The sequence below is a fragment of the Rhinolophus sinicus genome, linkage group LG01, assembly GCF_036562045.2.
Source record: "Rhinolophus sinicus isolate RSC01 linkage group LG01, ASM3656204v1, whole genome shotgun sequence".
Classification (NCBI taxonomy): Eukaryota; Metazoa; Chordata; class Mammalia; order Chiroptera; family Rhinolophidae; genus Rhinolophus; species Rhinolophus sinicus.
Genome location: NC_133751.1, coordinates 148,440,252 through 148,459,920, shown reverse-complemented (window position 1 = coordinate 148,459,920; position 19,669 = coordinate 148,440,252).

Genomic DNA, 19,669 nt, shown 5'->3' with positions numbered 1-19,669 from the left:
GTATGTGAGTTGGGTGAGAAAGAATCTCAGGTAGTCACTTGAGTGGGAAGAGTTGTGGTCACCAGGTTAATGTAGACTCTGATTTGGTGCCAGTGCTAAGCCTGGAGCTACTCAGCAAAAGTTCTCAGAGCACACCGAAGCCAGTTGCTGGCAGCCTGGGACCCATGGACTCTGATAGTTTTCCAAGAAAGAATTCGATGTGGTTGGGGTTGGCTACTTCCAAGAAAGTGCCTCGGGTGTTGGAGGAGTTGGGTAGGGAGGGTTCCCAATAAGTCAGCAGGATGGAGCAGCAGAACTCACCAAACCGAGCAGATTCAGATTTGGCCTGTGGGGGTGGGCTCAACACAAGAAAGATGGTGCCCACCTGCTGGCTGCACAGGAGAAGGACCTCACACAGGGAAAATGGCGACTGTCCTGTAGCCCTCACTCCAAACCACATACCTCAATCTGCCCTCATATGCCTTCAACACTCCTTGAGTTACTGTCCCTCTGCTGGAGCCCAGGTAAGGGTCTGCAAATTATAGTCTGTGCTTGGGCCATTTAAGAGGGCGTCTGGGTTTCTTACAGCTTTCTGTCCCACCCAGATGGTCAGAATCCTCATTGTTTTTCACAGCTAAATGTTGTAGGGGCTCCTCTTCCTGGCACCAGTACTCTGGGCTGGGGAGCTTGGTGTGGGGCTGGGGTCCCTCTCTCCTTCAGGGGGAACTTCTGTGGCTGAGATATCCCTCCTGATTCTCCACAGCCACATACACATGGAAATTGGGGGCCAGCCCGTTTTGCTTCTCCACCCCTCTTACCAATCTCATCGTGGCTTCTTCTTTATATCCTTAGTTATAAAACTTCTGTTCAGCCAGACTTCAGATGATTTTCCAGGTTGATTGTTCTGTAATTTAGTTGTAATTTTAATATGTTTATGGAAGGAAGCAGACACAGTGTTTATCTACTCCACCATCTTGGATCTCTCCAGAACTTCCTACTTCTTTAACAGCTGCATAATATTCTATTTTATAGATGTACTTTCATTTATTTAACTGTATTTTTCTTGATTGACTTTTAGGGTGTTTGCAATTTTGTGCTATTAAAAGTAATTCTGCAATTAATAACATTACATGTATGTCATATTATGTGTTTAATCATGTCTTAAAGCTATATTATAAGACACGATATTTGCCAGGGCCAGGAGTATATATATTTGTAAAGTTGATAGTTTTTACAAAATTGTCCTTTCTGGGAAGTGTGCCCCAGTTTATACGCATACCAGAAATGTTGTAAGAGTGCTTGTTTCTTCATAAACTTGTCAAGAATGTCTCAACAAATCTTTTAATTTTTGCCAACTGAGAGGTGAGAATGATATCTCAATGTACGTTAAATTTTCATTGCTCTCAGTGTGAGTGAAGTTGAGCTTCTTTTCATGTTTTAACTATGTTTTTTTACATATAAATGGTCTGGTCACATTCCTTGCCGTACTGAGTTGTTAATTTTTTATTGATTTCTTACAGCTCTTTATTTATTGTAAAGAGTCTCTGATATGAGGTTATGGATGTTTATTCCCATTTTATATCAATGATGTTTAATATGGAATAATTAAACAAAATTTTATTTCAAATTTTATTAGAATGATGAATTAACATTGTTGACAAAGATTGTTTAATATAATTAGTCACACAGTATTTAATTCTCATTTTAAAAGCAAATAAATAGGGCATTTACAAAAATATTACATCTATGAGAGAATTACAACACCCAATTTAGCTAGGATAGAGGTAGTTTTGTCATTTATTTGGCAAATGCTTCTAAATGAATAAAAAACAGATCTAGGGAAGTCTAACTTTCTAAGTCTGCTCTTTGTAATTAACTGCCAATTGACCAAGAAACATGTTTATGTTTAGAGCTTGGCAAAAATTATCTAGCATTTAGGGCTTGAAAAATGTTCATTTATTGTGTTTAAAATTTTTCATTGTAGTTGCTAGAATAGAAAGAATTTCCATTATTGGACAGTATTCAAAGGGCTCAGCCAAAACCATAGGGGCTGGCAGAAATTTCCCTGGCTTATCTTCATATATTACATTAAACTGTATGAAATTGCCATTTGTTAGCTTAAAAATGGTTGACTATCAGCAATTTTATATGGTTCAAACTATATCTGAAAGCCTGGTGTAGTTAGAGAGGATTTAGCTCTCACAGCAAGAGGCTCAAAGCTTCCAGTACTCTGGGCAGACTGGAGTTCCTAGTATCTCCACAGGTCTATTTGTAGGAAGTTGTCGGGTATTTTCCAGCTCTCCAGCCGGAAGCTAGGAATGCAGTATTCAGCAGCCACCACAAGAGGGGGCATTTCTCTTGGAAATGCGAAGATTCTGACTGGTTTTCAGAATAAGTAATGGCAGAGGCAGGCTGGGGGTGTGCCACCAGGACAGCAATAAACATTGTGAGAAGGAGGGGTGGGCAGTGATTGCACGTTCGGTCCTTGTCTAGCTCAGAGGAAACCCCAGCAGTTTGCTATCCTGCAACTTAGCATTAGTAATGTTGGGAACAGGCAAGCCAAAATGAAGGGAGACCACAGCAACGGCAGGTTCTTCTTTGGTGGCCTAATTGCTGATTTGGTAGCCAGAATCCAAACATCAAAAATGACAAGCAGAAAGGATTGAAAGTACGCCTCTCACACATTAGAAAATAGCAGCTGCTTGGGAAAGGTCAGGATGAAATACAATACATGCAGCATTTCCCTGCTGCCCTGCGCGTTCCTTGTCTGAAATTCTCGGTGCCTTGCTAAAAATGCAGTGCACGCTGGCAATAGTCTCCTTTGCACAGATGTTACATAGGCCCTTACACTAGGCATATTATGCAAAAGAAATTTTTTTCTTTTGTATCGCCACAGCTGTTAGTATCTTTAACTCAAAGACTGTGGAGCCCTTGATTAACAGGAGGCTTGTCCTTTGATCAGCTCCAGAATTTGCTCTAAATGAGAGAGACACTAGGCAGCTGCTCACTTCCTTCTGCAATGCCACGTGACAAATGGGTGCAGAACAAGGGCAGTCCTGCCTGGCAGGGTTGGCTTTTACGATCAATCTCCAATTGACACAGAAACCTTGCAACAACCAAGACCCCTCAATGAGAATATTAAGTGACCTTAAAGAAGTTGCTCAACTAGAGGCATTCTTGTTAGAAAACTAATAAACAGAAAATGAGAGAGAATTTATTGGACAATTTATGGCATATTCTTCTGACATTCTGACTGAATGCAGTCCTGACCAGCCTTCACTGTCCAGTGTCTGAGGTCAATGAGAATTCAGGTTCTTGAATTCAGCTAGTGATTGGTCTAATTTGATTGAGAGATACCAAACAGGTGATTTATTTCCTGTACCTTTTCTGTCCTCCAAATCTGTACAAGTATTTCAGCTGAGGGGCTATTTATTTTTTTATTTATTTTATTTTTTTTTTGCTTTGTTGGAATTCTCTCTCTTCCAGCTCCAAAACAAGCTGTCATGTTTTTCATTTGTTATTCTGAGACAGAAACATGGTTGTTGTGTTTAAAAAATGTGAGCTTCCACTTGTTATTGGAGATAGGCTCGGCAATGGCTGTTTGATCCACTGCAGCAAGTGCAACGTGCACTATCTCAGGCTAAAAGGCAGCAAATTACCAGGAACGCTGGTGCCAGATTGAGATTCCCAGTGCATCTCAAGTGAATTACCATGTCTATAATTTTCAAGAAGAAAAGAAAATGGCAAATAAACAAAGCCAAGAAATGTAAGAAGGGGGATATTGGGCCAAGCTTTGTAAAAGGTATATAATTCACTTCTGAGATAATGGCTGGCTAGACTGCCCTGTTTCGTTTCTAAAACAAAAAGATTCTGCATGTGAGCTGTGCACAAGGAATTGCAGATTGTCCTTAGGGGTGTTTTGAGTTCTTGTAGCACAGTGATGAGTAATATGCAGATTGTGGGTCTTGCATATTTTGTGTGTATGGTCTACAAAATCCCATGTGGAGGGTAACATTTTAACATATTTATCTGGCGTAATAAGTGCTTTATAAATGTGTTTTTAAACCAACCAATGAATTAAAGGGGACAGTTCGTAAGCAATTCTACTATATATAGCTTATGAAGTACATCACATATCATGAGTACAGTAAATACGGATTGAAATGTAGATGGAAAAAGATGGTCTGTTGGGGAAAAGTGTTTGCGGGGGAACAGCATGTGTGTTCTTCCAGCTTAGAGCCCTTGAAATTTGAGCCATGGCTTCCCTCTCCCCAGAAGCCCCACTTCAATTCCTAGAGCAAAATAAGGGAATAGAGGTAAGAATTGGAAGGAGTGGAAAGGAGAATTTATTAGGGTGCAGAGAAGGCAGGATGATGGAGAGACATCCTAGGAGTATTGGGAGGCTTTAATTTCAATCCTTTTTGGGAGATTATCTGACCACATTTGTTCAGGATGCCATTCTGTGAGCAAGGGCAAGAAGCAGTGCTTCTGTGATAAAGGCCTACCAGGGGCCAGACCACTACTAGCAAGTTAGAGGCCAGGAGGTATGAGTCAACAGGTGCTTTCCGTTAGTCTAGTTATTCTAATTCAGCCCTCACCTGCAGCCAGGATTAGAAGACCCTCTGTAAGCACTCACCACTGAGAGAGAAACAGAACATCTGGACTTCTATTTGTTTTTCTTATCTTGCTCTTACATTTCAAAGTGACCTTTTGTTCTAGTTCCCTTGAAATGGAAACAAGTTTTAGTTCAGGGCATTTCTCTGTGGTTATTTGTATTTCACAGGAATGTGGGCCTTCTTACAAGGAACTCAAGAGTTTCAGGGATTCTCAGGTCTTCTTGACAAAGATAAGCCATCTGAGTCAATATGCATTTTCCAAAAAGACGTGGAGGAAAGGGGAGATGAGTATGTCCTTCCTGATCATATAACTCATTGTTGTGTCACTGTCAGGCTCAACATCATATTAGTTTTCTAGACAGGAGATGGGAGTGGGAGGCGGCTGAGACTATTTAATGTTCATTCATTTTGTGGAGATGATCCTCTCTTGGATGCTAATGAAGAATACTGAGGTCCTGGAAAGAAATGGGAGACAGGTCCTAGATGCCTGTAAATGTATCTTTTTATCTCTAAGTGAATTCCAAGGCCTACAAGTCAATCATATTCCATAACAGACCAGTCCTTAATGGAACTCTTATGAGAACCCTAGGTTTCATGCTCAGCGGTCAGGCCAGTGGCGTTCCTGCCCGTGGATCCATAGCACTGAGATTGATCCTAAAACCAGGACATGCCATTGTGTTCTAGCATCACAGCCATGCGTGCATGTTCATGCTGAGATAGAGAGGCTTCTCAGATGTTCAAGAAGGCTCTACTTTCTTTTCCAAACATTCTCCATATTTATCTGGCAATTGCTTTGCACTTGCATCAGTCAGTTTTTAGCATCCGTCCACCATCTATTTTCTAAATGTTTTGGGATTCTTACTTGATGCAAAGTTCCTGCCAGGATGAGGAGAGCGTGCAGAAAAACTGAATTCTCATAAATTTTCTAAGGATTATGGTGATGTGTTTCCATGAAGGTCGAGTCCTTTGGAGGCTCTCGTCAGGCTAGAATATTGTTCTCCCTCTGAGGGAACCAGAGACACATGGGGACATGAAGAGGCTTTCCAGAATCATAGGGGCCAGATCTGGAATACAAAGACTGTGGTTCCTTTGAGACCGAGAGAGTTCTAGGAGGACTCTGAACTAACAAAGCTTCCAGGTCGCCTCCTCTAACAAAAATTAGAACGAGAACAAGACTGTCTCCTTGAAAATCTCCCTTTCTTTGGCCAGAATCTGAGCCCTGGCCTCTGCCTGCTCTGATGTCAGGCCACTTGAACCCAGGCCCTAGTACTTGGCTTGACTAACTCCAGAGCAACCTCTTGTCCCAAACGGAGTCCAATCTTCTTTGACCTATGACGAGCCAAACCCCTGTGTCGCCCATAACCACCCTGGGTCTCAGTTTGCTTCCCTAAATCATGTTTCTATTTCTTTCGTTTGTTTCTTTCGAAAAAATACACATTGTTCAATGTTAGGAAAAATGATATTTGAAAATCAAAACTTAAATCTGATGAACTAGGCAATGCTCCTTATCCTAGGTGGGAACAATAAGCTTAGCTGACCAGTTGAGAATTCAAGGTGTGCAGCAGTAGCCTGACACTGGATGGTAGGCCAGGCTGGTGCCATCGGCCAGCTAGAGCAAGGGTCCTGACAGCCTCAGGGGGAATTCCTAGGAGTTAGGGCTTTATCTGGAGCCTGAGGCAGCGGCTGCTCTTTATTCCTGGTCACGCAGGTCTTTTCTGATTTATCTTGAAGGCCTAAAAGCACGACCAGGGTGCGTGTTATTCCCTTGGAGAAGAAATCTTAGAGCCAAGCATTCTTGGTTTGTGTGTCTAAACAAGGGTCAAGTCAGCTCTTGGCTGTGTTAAGCTTCTGGGGAGTCTGATTCTTCTCAGGAGAATGCACACCCTGGACTCTTTCTGAAGGAGTAAGTAACATTAAGTCCTCACCATGATCCAGCCACTCCGGTATTTTGCACACGCTACCTCATTAAATTCAGTTCTACAACATTCCACGAGTATGTTGGGTTGTTGCCATTTTACTGTTAAGAAAATCGAAGCTCAGTGAGGTAAAATAACTCACCTAAGATCACAGAGTCAGTAAGAGGTGGAGCTCGGTTTGAACCCAGGTCTCTCACAACTCAGAACTGGAAGACACATTCCCGAAAGGGGATCTCGATTAGGTAGGATTATTTACCCTAGGAAGGGTTTTTTTTTCATGCACACACACATTAAACACACAGAACTACACTAGATAGAAAATCTATTAGTGAATTTCAAAGATTTCATTTTGAAAAGATCAAGGTATGCCACTCTACCGGAAGTGCCTTGGTGCATAAAGCAAGCTACAACTTGCAACTTTTGCGTGTCTGTTTTCTTGGCACTACTCGAGAATGCTTTTTCTTCACTTAATTACTTTCCGTCCTTTTATTTGAGTTGCTTTATCCTTCATTTCCCCACACTACTATCTTAATTAAGCTTTTTCAAATATGATAATACCTTTTCATAAATTCTTAGGAATACATTGTTTACACCACTATGCTTTTTGTTCTAGAAACAGAGAAATCACACAACTAATTTTGGATTCACGAAGAGGCTTTGAAATACTGTCAAGAAAAAGCAGAAACTCCAAAATAACCGCACCACACACTCGTCCCCGCCCCTCCCACTTCTCAGCAGCCCCCTTTTCAGCAGGGCTTATGGGCGGGAGCCACTGCAGGCCCCCCTCTACCTAGGACCCCAGTCGCATTAAGCCATTAACAATCCTTTTGTTTCTGTTCCTGCTTCCACAAAAGAAAATGCGTATTCATCGATAACCTTTCTCCTCTCTCTTTTTGTGAATATCACAGACTGAATTTCATGTTGTCAGACAGACAGTGATATTGGCTCTTTTTGGTGACTGATGTGAAATTGCTCCATTGTTATCAGAAATTAACAGGGCTCCAGACTACATCTAGGTAGCAGCACTCCATTTCTCTTAGAATTTCAGCTGTCCTTCCTAATAGCTCTCAACTGACCCACTTCAGCAAAAAGCTGGCCAAATCCCTGTTCTGTTCCCTTGGGGACATACTACTTACCTCTGGTTTATCTAACAAATATCTTCCCAGATACTGAATCCTCCTTTGGAATTACAGGGGTCGTGAGCACATCCTTTCTCCATCCTCTCTTTAATCATCACCACTCACAAAATAAAGCTGAGACCTAAGACCTACAACCACCCTTTTAATTGACTGGGCCTCTTGTATAGTATTTCAGGAGCAGGGTCCTTGGTGAATAAAAATCAGTGTCTCTTTTTTTACACTAATACAGCCCTGTTTAAAATGGTTGCCATGTCTTCTAAATAGCCACATATAGCCTTCTAAATTTAAATAAGGACAGAATTAAATTTCAGTGACAATAGCCACAGTTCTGGTGCTCACTGGCCATATGTGGCTAGTGGCTACTGTGCTGGATACCACAATGGACATTTCCATCATTTCAGAAAGTGCTGAGTAGATAGTGCTGGTTTGTAATAATAACAGCTAACATTTTTGAGTGTGTGTTACATGCCAGGCACTGTTCTCAACATTTTTTTTACTGGTGTTAATTATTTTATTCCTTACAACAAACCTATGAGTTAGGTACTGTTATTTGTCCCATTTACAGATGAGCAGACATAGACACAGAGAAATGATTTCTATCATAAAGTCACTTGCAGCACACTGCTAACATGTGGAACAGACAAGACAAACATGGGCAGTTTGGCTCCAGTGCCCAAACTCTGAACCTGCATGCTGAATTGCTTCTCACATTTGATGCTTTCGGAAGAGACTGAGCCCCAACCATCTTTGATTTAACCAAATGTTTTTTACTTAAAAAGAATGAAAGATCGTTAATCTCGTAATCACCACTTCTCTGCCCTCCCAGCACCCACCCGCCCTCTTGGCTGATGGTTGACCTTCTGTTGTGCAAAAGGAACGAGGCAGAGCACCTGGCTCCCTCAGCCTCGTTCTTTTCTACTTAAATGTTGCCCAGTTTCCTCATCAATTTTTGACTCGTTGCCTCTTGTCTCTTCTTGGGAAAGGCAAATTCCTTTACTGGCCTGCTTGATCTTGTCCTTTCCTACCTCACGCAGAACCAAGCGGCCATTACTAACCCTCTCGCTTTCTCATCAATTTCTGTTTTTCCCTCCTGTAAGAGTCTCTGTCTTTGCAGAAAACATAGGCAGTACTTTCTCCCCCACTCCTTGATTGACATATGCCATGCTACCTCCTAGTCCCTTAAGACTCAAAGGCAGCACCTGTCCAGGAGGTCCTTCAGTACCGTCCGGAAGGACTCCTTGCCCCAACCTGATGAATGCCCCTCTTTGGTGCCCCCACAACCTTCTGCCTACCATGACTGCAGTACTTACCACACTGTGTTGAGCATTGTCTTTAAAGTTCTGTTTTATCCACTAAATTGTTTACGGTTTGAGGGTAAGGCTCAAGTTCTACTCATCTTTGGATCTCGGCAACTAGCACAATGGCGCAATGTAGGCACTAAACAAACATGGATTAGAATATAACCTAAAATATCTAAAATGAAAAAGCCACAAACACCTAAGTAAGTCAACTTTCTTTTGACCTTATTCCTCCTCTGATATTGGCTTCTGGAATTTTATCCTTAAACTTCTTGAAAAATTAATCTACCTTCCTTATTTATTACCAGTAAGTATTTACCCCTTTGCAATTTGGCCTCTGTGTCCATTGAAGAAAACAACCTTCTAAACACAGATACAATGTCTGTGCCTTGATTATACATTTTTGAAATTTGCAATATTTGATATTGGTGACGCTTCCATGAAATCCTTTCTTCCTTGAAATCTGTTCTCTTCAACATTTAAGCTCTCATTACTCCTTTGGTCAAATCCCTTCTTCTTGGTCTCAGTTTTTTTGTTAGCTTCTGTCCTTCTACCATTCACCAATTACGGACATTACTCAAGCTTTAAGATGTTTTCTCTCTCCTTTTGTGATGTTATAAATTTCTGTGGCGTCATTTATTTTCTCCATGGAATTATTCCTACATTTATATTCCAATCATTTCCCTCTGTTTGACATTTTTACCTTATGTTCTACTGGTTCTTGAAACTTAACACTTGTAAGCTAATTGAATCATTTTTGCTGTTAAACTTGTTCCTCCTCCCAACTTCCCAAATTCTTCCAATGGCATCACTATTTCACATTACCATATTTTGATCCCAAATTTATCTCAAATAAATCTCCAATCCCATATACCCAATAAGTCATGATAGCCTACTGAGTTTTCCTTTGAAATTGCTTCACTTTTATTCCTTTCACAGCCTTTCACATGGCTGCCTTCCTAATCAAGACGCTTATTTAGCTCTTGGCTGTACTATTGGAATAATCTCTGAGCATCTAGCCTCCTCTGCCTTCTAATACACCCTTCATACCACTGCCAGAGTAATCTTCCCAAACAACTCTGATTATGTCTGATTATGTCGTCTCCTTATTCAAAATATCTTTAATGACAGCTCCATGCCTATTTAATACAGCCCATATCATTTGCTTGACAGGCAAGGACCACATATAACAATTTTTCTTTTCATTTTTATCTCCCATTGTTCTCTGGCATATACCCTGAATTTCTTGTTTCCCAATATACTTTATAGTCATTTACCTCCCCTCCATGCTTTTTTGTTTATATCTATAGTCTCCTTCTGCTTAAGTTGCCCTGGCCCTTTTCCCTGCTCTTCTCTATCTCCTATTTAACTGAAGTACTTTCTTTTCACTGCTCTGTCCAAATGCCATCTGCTCTATGCAGCTTTCCTGCCGACTTCAGTCAGGAATGATCTCTCTTGTCTAACCTCCCATAGAATCTCTCTGGGCCACGATGACACACAATGCCTGGTGCTTGTCAGCTGATCACATGTCTTCAATGAGATGGTCACTCCTTGAGTATGAATGCGTCTAATTCATCTTCATAGTCCTCAACATGTTTTTCTATAAGCAGATGCTGATTCAGTATTTGTTGACTATGGGAAGCCCCTAGTTTTTCTTACTGTGCTCCTTTTGCCCAGTGACTAGAATGAGCATCTTCACTATGAGAACTTCAGCAGAAATAAAAGAAACTGAAAAACTGTCATTTAAATAATGGTAAGAAGCTCTGTGGTGTGTCTGTCATTTAATCTCTTTTAAATTCAGTTTTGATGATAACAGAGTATAGATAATACATAGACTTGAGGAGAGGAGAGTTAAATTTCGATCTTGACTTCATCACTAGACTTTCTGTAACATGCACCCGTCTTTTCCATTCCTTCTTGTCCTTGTCAATGGAATTGGCCTCACTGTGCTACCTAAAAGGAGGCATAGTGATAATGGCACATTTCTTTGACACTTTAAAGTGGTAAGGCCATGATGCCATCACTCCAGCCTGTTGTGCTCTTTTCTCTGAATTTCCACAATTCTGCTTGGGTACCCCACTAATTTAAACCTGTTGTGATTGGATGGTGTCTCTGAAAACATGTCTACACCCTAATCTCTGGGACCTGGGAATATTACCTTATATATGGTAAAATAGTGAATATTATCTTCTATGGCAAAAGATGAGATTAAGTTAAGGATCTTGAGATAGGAATTTATCCTGGATTATTCTGTTGGCACCAAATGCAATCACATCTATCTTTATAAGACAGACACACAGAGAAGACTGACTCAGGGGAGAAGTCAATATGAAGATGAGGCAGAGATTGGAGTGATGGGGCTATAAGTCCAGTAACACTAAGTACTCCCAGCAGCCACCAGAAACTCGGAGAGGAGCATGGAAAGAATTCTCTCTTCAGAACCCCTATATGAAGTGTGGACTGGCATCTTAATCTGGGGCTCCTGGTCTCCATAACTGACAGAATCAAGTTTGTTTTAAGCTACCACATTTGTGTAATTTGTATGGCAGCTGTAGGAAGCTAATATACCTAGCCTATTTTATGGTCCATCTTATACTGGTGTTTAATATTTGCATCCATTCTTTGGCTTTCTTATGAGCTACTGAAGGTGTTACTCAAGTACAACCACTGAACTTGAAACTATTTCATTCAACAGTTATTCATTGAGGCTCTACTTTGTGTCAGGTACTGTTTTTGGTCCCAAGGTTACAAAAATGAATTAAGATCTCATTTTACCCTCAAGAAAGGTTTTTAGGGAGGTAAGGAAGTCTAAGTGGGGAGGGCAGTAAGGAAGGCTTTGGAGGAGGCGACATTTAAACTGAAGTTTAAAAGTTGAAGTGAGGTTCACTAGGTTGGGGGGTTAGGAGATAAAACTATTTTAGGCAAGGAGAACAGCATGATGAAGGTCATAGAGGCCAGAGCTCATGGTATAGGTCCACGTGTGAGAAACTACAGAGTTGTTGGAGAGGTTGGGGTCAGGAGCTGAGGGGAACCAAAGCTGGGAAGTTAGAGAGGAGCCAGATCAGAGAGGGTTTCCTATGCTAAGATGAAGGGGAGAGACCAATGAGTTTTTGTCTCTTAGTTAAACCCCACATAATGGGTGAGAGGTTTTAACCATATGCTAAGTACTCAGTAGGTGTTCCCTGAATAACTATGCATGAAAATGGACCCAATTTATAATAAAAGCTATTAGCATTGCCATGAAAAAAACATGTTTTCTTACTAAATGGGTGTTGGACCCTGTTGGTTATCATCTCTGAGAGTGTGATGAGGATAAATGTGACGTAATAAAATTTACAGGTTCATGTTTTTAACTACAGGACAGTATGATGAATATTTTATAACTTTCTACTTTTTTGATTGCTTTTATTAGGTCCATAGAGTAAGTTTGTTCAATGTATGTGTATTAATTAAAAACCTCTTAGTATCAAAACCAAAACTTAAACTTCTCTTTATTTATGAAAAGTGAGAACTTATTCTGGAAAGGAAAGCAAGTGTCGTTGTTTATCTGGTATATCTACTACAATGAAATTTGAAGATGTCTGGGCAATGAGACGCAATCCTGATTTCACTAAGGTAGATGAGCTGTCCCACATGGTGACTTTCATGCTGTTAGCACTAAACTCCCTGGAATCAGGATGGAGTGGAAAAGTTGGCATCAGATGAAAACTCTGTCCTGGCAAGGAATTCCCTGCTGATGGAAATAAATTAAATTAAGTGCTTCCTGTCACTGGATCAGATTTGTTAGGACTCTGCACATCTGATATCTGGTACAAGCTGAAATCAACTATGTTGAAATATATATGATAAAATATAGTAAAAACATATAGAACTATATAGAGAAATATATATGTGTATATATACATATATATACATATATATATATATATATATATATATATATATATATATATACATGTATGTATTTGTCAATGGCTACTGTTGTGTTAGATTAGAAAATACCCTACATGTAAAAATCTCCAAGTGGGCATTTCAAAGTGAAATGAGCAAGTTCCTAGGAAATGTTTACTGTGCATCCATTGTTTTGGGCTTTGCCAGACAAAAAGGAGACACGATTTTTGCTTATGAAGGGCTTAAAGTTTGGTTGGAAAAATAATGAGAAGGCACTTGAGAAAAACACAGAATTACATAAAGCATAGTGTGATGCTAAGTGGAAAGTCCTGTTGGGCAATCAGATTGAAAAATGAAAGGGGTGGGACTGGGATCTGACTCAGCCATAGAGGACAGGTTTGAGTTGAATTGGTAGGTGAAACAGGCTGGAGTAGAGGGACAGTGGGGGAATTGATACAAATGAACATGTTCATGGACTGAAAGGAGACCAGGTTGACTGGAGCAGTGGCTTCATGTTTCAGAGCAATGGGATGTTTTGGGTACATAAGTTGGATCCAGATTGCTCAAGTTCTTGTATTAGTTTTCTACTGCTGCCATAATAAATTACCACAAATTCAGCAGTTTTAAACAACACAAAGGTATTGTTTTACAATTCTGTAAGTCAAAAGTCCAGTGGGCTTGACGGGTTTCTCTGCTTTGAGCCATATGACTAAGGTTAAGGTGTGGGTGTGGCTGGGCTAGGGGAGAATTTGCTTCCAAGCTGATTCAGGTTGTTGGCAGAGTTGACGTCTATGTGGTTATAAGACTGAGGTCCCGGTCTCCCCGCTGGCTCTTGGAGAGGGGTTGTTCTTAGCTTCCAGAGGCCACCTACATTCTTTGCTTGTGGTCCCCTTTCTCTATCTTCAAAGCTAACAGTGGCAGTTTGAATCTTTCTCACACTTCGAATCATTCCTCGCTCTCCTGCCATAGCTCTCTGATTCTTTTGTCTTTTTATTCCATTTTTAAGGGCCTATGTGATTATAATTGTATAATTAAGGATAATCTTCTTAACTCTCTATTTTAAAGTCTGTAGTCTTAATTCTATTTACAAAGTCTGTCATGCCACGTAACGTAACATATTCAGGTTCCAGGGATTGAGTGCCAAAGCTGAGGAGTTTGAATGGCATCCAAAAAGTAACTGAGAAACATTGTAGGTCTTGGAACAGAAGAGAGGGATGTGGGCCTACAAAGTAGGCTGATGACATGGCACTCCTTCAAAGCAATATTGTTTAACTATTCATGCAACGTTGTTTTAGAGGAGAGCCTGAGCAGGACATAGGGAAGGCAGGGGGAAGGGGAACCACTGGGGGCTGTTTTCGGCCTCTCTGAGTTAGACCCAGGCAATTCTGCTCTGACCCAAACTTGCAAACTCTACTTGGTAAAAGAAAAGCCCTGTAGCTAGTTGTACTTACTCTGCTTAGAGAGCAGTTTATCTAACACCTCCAGTGGAGGGATGGCTTATCCTCGCCCAGTCCCATGAGGTTTATCAAAGTATTCTTTTTAAACATTTGCAGGATTTTTCTTGAGAGGAGTTTGAAAATAAATACCGTCCATCCCATTACCTTTCCAGTGATGATTGTACCCCTCTTATAAATTGACACCTTAGGCAGCCAGGGCCACAGCCCTAAGCGGGCTCTGCTGAGAGTCATTCATTTATTCATTCATGAGCACTTGCTATGTGCAAGGACTGCTCCAGGTGCTGGAGTTATAGCAGTGAACACAGTCCCTTTGCTCATGCCGCTGACTTTCAAATGGGAGAGGAGAGTCAAGAATCAAATATATATCCAATGATTCAAATATGTAGAAAACAATTAAGCAAGTTAGAAGGATAGAGGATAATGAGTGAAGACGTGAGGTAACATTGAGCAGACACTTAAAAGAGGGCTTATGTTATGTGGCTATGTGGGATAAGGTAAGAGTGTTTTGTGCAGAGGAAGTAGTAAGTGCAATGGCCCTGAGGTAGGAGTGTGCTTGGGACATTCATGGAAAGTAAGCAGGTCCCCATGGCTGGAGCAGCGAGAGTGACGGGAGGGGACTATTGGGAAACGAGGTCCGAGAGGTGTGGGCAGTGCTGTAGTAAAGTCATCTGTCACCAGTCTGCACTAAGCCATCTTCTAAAATCGAGCCTGTAAGCTCTTAGACACTGTTTACTCCAAGATTTTAGTATGATTACTATACAGAAGGATTTATTTGTCTCAAGAAATTTGGACCAAAGAACAAAATAGCATATTTCAAGTTCTGGGTATGAATTGCTGTGAAAAATTAACTTGTTATATGCATTTATTGACTATTGTTTATGACATAAACAAAGCTGCTCTTCTTCTATAATAAGAAGAGTTGGTAATATTGTACCTTTCTTATTTTCCACACTCAACATTATTATGCAATAAGGAGCTGAATATATAATATACTGCCAAGAGGGTAATGAGCAGGATTCAATCACACATTTAAATGAATTAAAAAAAATCTGAACCATGTCCAAGTTCTTCCATCTAAGCATCACTTAAGAATCTGTTTGTTCAGTTGAGTTTCATCTCTGCAGCTGCCAAGCCACTTCAGTTCTGCCAGCTCGACTCTCTGATTGCAAAATACAGGGTGGTCACTTAACAGTAGATGTGCAAAATAAGAGTGTTCTGTGAAAAGAACGACATTATGAAAAATCCTAGTGAGAGAAAACTGGAGGCCTCTCTCCTAGGCACCCCCTTAGCCTGAGGGGGTTGATGTTGAGAGGTATTCGCACCTTCTCCACCTCTAAGCAATCTTTGGCGGGGTGTGTGCTTTTTGAAGATGGATGTACTTTGCTGCAGCTTACATTCCTAAATATTTCTGTAGTGTAATAGGTTGTCAAAACAAATCTGTATTTCCCATTTGTGTGTGTTTGTGAGTGTGTGTATATCTTTTTGTCCATCTAGAGGTAGAGCACAATACTTTACTTTCCTCCTAGTGGGTTTTTCTGACAGTATAGATGTGTGCAGAAGTGAGTCACAAGGTGCTGGGTAAAGAGATGGCCACGTGAGCTCTGGGAACAGCGCCTTTATCTGTGTCTTCCCTGGAAACCTGTGGTTACTTCTAAGCATTTTCAATTGAAAACCCCATCTGAAGCTTGGCATCACTACACTAAAAAACTGTGCAGGGACAGTTAAGGTGGTCTTATGGACGACACAATCGTGGCTGTGAGGATATAGCGTTGTGTTCAGAGCACAGGCATCGTTGCATGGCTTTAGAGTCAGGGAACAGATAGATCTGGGTTGGTGTCCACCAGCCTCGTTACTGATTAGCTGTGTGACCTTAGGTGGGTTGCTTAACATCGCTGAGCCTCCGTTTCCTGCTTTGTAAAATGAGAGTGATAATGCCTACGTCCGCAGGTGGATGTAAGAATTACATGAGATAATGTAAGAAAAGTGCCTAGTGTAGTGCCTGCACCTGCTAAGTGCTGTATAAATGGTAGTCGTTTTTATTATAATTTTTCTTTGGCTTATTTCATTTTGATGGCACAGCATGTAGAGTTGGCATGAAGCAGCCGTCTTCTGTTGCATGGAAATGTAGGTCCCTAGAGGATAGCACATCAAACCCTGAAACTCAACATGTACCTTTCTTTGCATTTTTCATAATATTTTTCTCTCTTCAAGTAAACCTGGCGAAAACATTTTGCTGCTTACTGCCTGAATTGGCCAGCAATTCTAGTTTCCAAGGAGATTGTAAATGGATGTATTTGTGTATGCTGATTTGCCTCAACTTCTGCAGAATTCCTCAGGGAATTCTTCAAAAGAAACAGAACATAATGGAAATGCTTTTTCTTCTTCCATGAGCCATAAAAACTGTGTGTGTGTGTGTATATTTGTATCCTTAGTGATCGAAAAGTTACTTAGAAGTGGTCAGGCAAAATGGAAAGATTTGCTAATGAAAGATTTATCTCCCTATGACTGCAATTTTATATGTCCTTTCAAATTAATTGATCTGGGGTTGTTGCTATTGAGAAAAGCATTTAGTGCAATTTGGTATTGTAATTAGGACATTCTATACCATCAGCAGTGCTTGATGTAATTCTCTAGCTTTACTATGGTTACATTAGAAGGAGGCTGGAGCTGAAATCTGTTCTTCTGCTGTAGAAAACCCCAAAGCACAGTGCAGTGTCTAGTCTAACTGGTTAATTGACAACAAAGGTCTCCTTCTGGTGCAGTTTCCATTAGTGCATGGGGCGAAGAATTGTACATGAGTATTTGAAAAAATATGGATTGTTGAGCAGAGAATGCAGCTGTCAAAGGCTCTTGGTTCTAATTCTAGATTGACACCACCAGCCTATATGACACTGACCCAGGCCTCTCTTAGTCTCTCTGTTTCCATTCAGTCAATTGTAAGATGGGATAATAAAATAGATGTGCGTTCCAGCCTTGTAAGGGAAATTGTTCCTGTGCAGTTTTTTATATATCTTAATGCTGAAAATTTTAATTAGAAACCAATGTCATTCTTTTCACAGAACACTCCAATTTTTCACATCCATGTTTAAGTGACCATACTTTAGTTTGCTAAGAGCTGAGCCGGCAGAATGGAAGGTGTGTTGGATTAAGTATTAGTAAGGAGTTTGTTGTCTCAACTACACCTAAATAGATTAAATGGCACATTAACGTGCTTCTCATTTCATTATCTTTAATGTTTTCAATTCAAAATGTATGCAACGAGTTGGGAGTGCTGGGGGACGTACCCAGCCCCTACAAGCAGATTCGTTACCACCCCATCTGCCACCCCAAATGCTAAAACCCAGGAACACCACTGCTTTGCAGTATGTTATATTTTACAAGACTTTGAGGAAAGAGAAACACAGAAAGATAGTGACAATCACTGCAGGGCTAGAAAGACAGAGAGCATAAGGTTAGAGCTAAAACTTCTAAAAAGCAACTGGAGTGTTGGAAAAAAGGAACAGAGAGAGGAATGGAATACATTTACCAGGGAATTAATAAACAGGCTCAGAGTATTTATGTAGGCAGAGAACAGTAGAAAAGGGGGAAATGAATCATGGAAGAAGGCAGCCAGTATTACCATACAATTTATTTCATGTTGAGAAGTGTGTGTGTGTGTGTGTGTGTGTGTGTGTGTGTGTGTACATACACACATAGGTGCACACACACAAGTTAACTTTTTTCATAGTAGAGGAAGAAAAAGTTACTAAGTCCAGTCTATACTACATGAGAGGAAAAAGTTGTCAGCCATGAGGTTTTATGATGGTTCGTGTGCTCTGCAGCGCTGTATCTAAACTGTATCTTATAGGGGAATTCTTCAGTAATTATAAAGAGAAAAATAGAGCGGGGGAGGGGTTGCAGAGAGCTAAGATCTGTAAGAATATGGTAATTGCCCTCACTTCCTGGCACTTTTATTGCTGCCCCCTCCCACTTCCTGGATTCAAGATTTGCCATCATGCCAAGTGATTGGTGTTGCCAAAGTCCCAGTAGTTTCTGGTATTGGTATCGCTTGCAAGGATTACTGTAGAGGGGAAATGGGAGTTTGGGAGACAGTGTAGTTTTCAGAAGAGTATGGCGTGATAGGTTTGTAAGCTTCCGCAACTTGGGTCTATAGAGATAGATAGGGAAGGGAAAACAAACTTGTCCCTAAGTGTTTCTGATAAAGAATATCTGTGTCATTAAATGTAATTGTAATATTTAGGACAGAGCTAAGGGGAACATGTGGAACAAGTGAGGGTGGGGAGAGATAACACATGCGACAGGAACCTGAGAATGAACAGAAGGAAAAAGTGTAGGTGAATAAATGACTGAACCTGGAAGATATAGGAACAGGCTCTGAGGAGGTGGGTCTGCACGAGGCCAGGGGTGGCGAGGGGTAGAACTGCCGTGCCAGTGTACAAATGGGAACCACCTGAAGTTAGAGCTGAGCAGCCAGCACAAGGCCAGGAGTCAGAGCAGTGACACCTGCGTTAAGCTTAAGGGCAAGAGTTGTGTTGCTCTTGCAGGAAGAATCTGGAACTGTACCTCCTGGCAGGGTGTTCTCTGCACAGCTACCTGAGAAGCCAGCGTTCCAGCACTACACTCTGCTCAAACTTTGTGCATGGAAATTGTAAACGAGCCCAGAGCCTTGAAAAATCTCCTGGCCATAAGGAGTTCATCGCTACAAACCTCTAGATGTAAAAGGAAAACACAATCAAAGAAAGAAAATGTAGCAGTTTTACATGCTTAAAAATGTCAGTATATTTAATAACCTCAAGATAAAAGAGTGGTAGTATCTATAAAACAAGAACAAGAGCTTATGTGGGGTGACGGGTTAGCTCAGTTGGTTAGAGTGTGGTGCTAATAACACCAAGTTTGCCAGTTCGATCCCGCATGGGCCACTGTGAGCTGAGCCCTCCTTAAAAAATAAAATAAGGGGTGTGGGGGGTGTGGGGGGGGGGAGATGAGGGTAAGGGAGATCGAATATATGGTGATGGAAGGAGAACTGACTCTGGGTGATGAACACACAATGGAATTTATAGATGATGTATTACAGAATTGTACACCTGAAATCTATGTAATTTTACTAACAATTGTCACCCCAATAAATTTAATTAAAAAAAATAAAATAAAATAAAATGGGAAATTATTAAAACAAGAAGAAGAAGAAGAAGAAGAAGAAGAAGAAGAAGAAGAAGAAGAAGAAGAAGAAGAAGAGCTTACAAAATACAAATAAGATGTTGTGAATCCATAATGGGATATTAGGGAAGAGAACCAATTAATGAAAAATAAGATTGTTGAAATAAAACTAAACATAATGGCCTGAATATAACTGAAGAATGAATTAGTATATCA